Source organism: Rhinopithecus roxellana, chromosome 16, assembly GCF_007565055.1.
Source record: "Rhinopithecus roxellana isolate Shanxi Qingling chromosome 16, ASM756505v1, whole genome shotgun sequence".
Taxonomy (NCBI): domain Eukaryota; kingdom Metazoa; phylum Chordata; class Mammalia; order Primates; family Cercopithecidae; genus Rhinopithecus; species Rhinopithecus roxellana.
Window position 1 is genome coordinate 39,594,379 of NC_044564.1, and position 3,660 is coordinate 39,598,038.

Here is a 3,660-nt window from a genome sequence, read left to right on the forward strand (position 1 = left end):
AAGGGGAGGCAAAGGCGACCAAGGTGTCCCTTGTGGGTGATGAAGGTGTGCTGTCTCCTGATTGTGACCTTGGTTTGTGACCTGAGTGTGCACATAGTCAAACTCACTGGACTGGAAACTTGAAGTGGACACAATTTACTGGACATAAATCATACCCTCAGTAAAGTTTCTAAAAAGCTGCTTTGCCTCTGGTTGGGGGTAATTATAGACTGGGATGGATAGCAAGGAAATCTGGGGAAGCTGATTGGTGCTCACATGGATGTATACATGAGCAGATTCAGTGAGTGGCACACTTAAGATCAGTTATTTCACCCACTGTGCTACTATGCGTGTGCATTTCAAACCTCAATTAATAGAAACTGTATACAGCTCACTGATTTAGGCTGAGAGTATTCCTAGAAATTTTTACAAAAAGATTTACTCTTTTTTTTTTTGAGACGGAGTCTCGTTCTGTCGCCCAGGCTGGACTGCAGTGGCGCGATCTCGGCTCACTGCAAGCTCCACCTCCTGGGTTCACGCCATTCTCCTGCCTCAGCCTCCCGAGTAGCTGGGACTACAGGCACCCACCACCATGCCTGGCTAATTTTTCTTTTTCTTTTTTTTTTTGTATTTTTACAAATGGGGTTGTAAAAAATTTTACAGATGGGGTTTCACTGTGTTAGCCAGGATGGTCTCAGTCTCCTGACCTCGTGATCCGCCCTCCTCAGCCTCTCAAAGTGTTGGGATTACAGGTGTGAGCCACCGTGCCCGGCAAAAAAGATTTACTCATTTGGTAAAATAAAAATTCATTTTCATTTGAATTAGAGTTTTATGCATCAAATTTGCTCCAAATGGCACAAACCAATTAATAAGGGAAGGAGAGGAAATCCATCTCTCTTCATGTTCTCACTGGGTGCATCAGGGAATATTGGCATTAAGCTCCTCCTAGCTTTGTAGGTAAACTTTTCCCTCTAGGAAATTGGTGTGAGAGATGCCTTCCAGGAAACTGGCATGAGAGAAAGAAAATAATGCTAAATATAAACAAGTTTGTTTTCTAAGAAACATTACCTGTTTATGAAATTTTGCCTTGGAGGTGCAAAATACTAAATAATTTATTGAAGTTGCTGCTGAGATGAAGTGTTTTCAGGGAACATAAAATAAATGTTTCTAAAAGTTGTTTGTTGTTGTTTTGCACGACCCAGTGTGTTCTAGGAATCTCCCGGCCGACCCCGGGCAGTCTAATGATAGAGACACCTGGGTGACCTCAGGCATTCTAATGAGAGAGACTGCCAGCTGACCCCAGGCATTCTAAAGAATGCAAATTAAACTTGGCTGTTAGTTCAGTTTGCTAAATTGAGGCCTTACTTTTTGTTGGCCTCTCTCCATGAATCCTGTTGAGTGAGAAATTGATCTCAGGTTCTTTTCTGATTATGTCATTGAAGATCACCCACTTTAGTTGTTTAACGGTTGTTGCATTCTTATTGGGCAGGTTTGCCTAAGGCACCCGTTTCCCGATTATGGAGGGCAGAAATCCAAGGTGGTCCAGAACCAGAACCGGGCCCCCTGGCATTATTCGCAGGATTATGTTACCTTGTATGGCAAAAGACTGTTTCAGATATAATTAAGGTCACGAATTGTCTGATCTAAAAATTGGAAGATTATCTGGGGTGGGGCCTAATATGAGTTATTTATTTATTTATTTATTTATTGAGACAGAGTCTCGCTCTGTCGCCCAGGCTGGAGTGCTATGGGGCAGTCTTGACTCACTGCAACCTCTGCCTCTTAGGTTCAAGCAATTCTCCTGCCTCAGCTTCCCGAGTAGTTGGGATTACAGGTGCCTGCCACTGTGCCTGGCTAATTTTTTTATTTTTTAGTACAGACTGGGTTTCATCATGTTGGCCGGGCTGGTCTCAAAGTCCTGACCTCAGGTGATCCGCCCACCTCGGCCTCCCAAAGTGCTGGGATTACAGGTGTGAGCCACCGCACCCGGCTAAGTTCTTTAAAAGCAGAGTTTTCTCTGGCTGGTAACAGAGCTGGAGTTAGGTTTGACACCAGGGTGGATTTTCTGTTGCTGGCTTTGAGGTGGAGGAGGCCCCAGGAGGTCCCTGTTACTGAGAGTAGCCCCTGGCTGCCAGCCAGCAAGAAAATGAGGATTTCAGGGGACTGCAAGGAAGTGAATTTGCCTAACAACCAGATTGAGCTTGGAGGTAGATTTTTTTTCCCCCAAACCTCCAGATAGGAGCCCTTGACACTGGCCTTGTGTGACTGTAAGCAGAAAACCTCATTAAACCCGCCTGGACTTCTGACCTATAGAATTATGAGACCATAAATGGGTGTTGTTTTAAGCTATTAAGTCTGTTATGCAGTAATAGAAATTTATTATTTGTTCCAGTTACAGAAAATGAATATATAGGTGGGTGGGGTGGGGGTTATAGCTCACACCTATCATCCCAGCACTTTGAAAGGTTGAGGTGGGTGAATCACTTGAGCCCAGGAGTTTGAGACCAGCTTGGGCAACATGGCAAGACCTCATCTCTACTAAAAGTGCAAAAAATTAGCCAGGTGTGGTGCATGTCTGTAGTCCCAGCTACTCAGGAGGCTGAGGTGGGAGGATCACCGAGCCCGAAAACTCGAGGCTGCAGTGAGCCATGACCATGCCACTGAACTCCAGCCTGGGTGACAGACTGAGATCCTGTCTCAAAAAAAGAAAAAAGAAGGAAAGAAAGAAAGAAAAGTTAATATATAGCTCTGATAATACAATCTCAGTCATAAGCCATTTGATTTATTTCCGATATTATCACTGTTTCCTGGAATAATGAGTGTGGTTCGATTTTATTTTGATGTTTTAGTTGTGGACAAGATCTCCATTGTCTAAGCCACTGTGAGAATTCAGGTAAATCCCGGCCCACCCTGGGACAGTTCCTCCACATTCTTGCTACTCAAAGTGTGCTCCATGGTCTAATGGCTTCAGCCTCACCCAGGAACTTGTTAGAGACACAGAATCATGGCCCCACCCCAGACCTCCTGGTGCAGAATCTTCGTTGTAGTAAGCGACCCACTGCCCCACACCCCCTGATGATGTGGGTGCTCATTAAAGTTTGAGAAGCACTGTTCCAGCTTGCCCTGAAGTTGTAGGATTTCAAACCAAAAAGCATCTTACGGATTTCAAACCAAAAACATCACCTCTGTGAAGCCAGCCTGGAGCCTGGCTAGTCCTTCTCCACCATCTGGGGGGCTTCTTATGTTCCAGCGTCTAACACTCTGGCCCCGGATACCAGAGACCTTTCACCTTCAGAACCTGTGCTCGCACGTCTTCAGACTGGGGCTGCTTTCTCTCCATCTCGCCTTCTGTACCACCTGAGGTACTAATTCTTCCAGGAAGCCTTCCTTGAATGTCTTCTCCTGACATCCCAGTGAGGGGTTCCTGATACTCATTTCCATAGTGCTTTGGGCAGCTACTGCAGCATAAAACCACTCCAAATTGAATTGCTTTGCTCACAATTGCAAAGGGATTTGGGATTTGGGCAGTGCTTGGCCAGAGATTTGGGCAGTGCTTGGCCAGGGATTTGGGCAGTGCTTGGCCAGGTGCTTTTCAGTCCGGGTCTCCTTTGTGGATGCTGTTGGATGCTGTCCTCTGAAGCCTCCACTGGAGGCTGGAGCTGTCTGTCCAAGCTGGCGGCC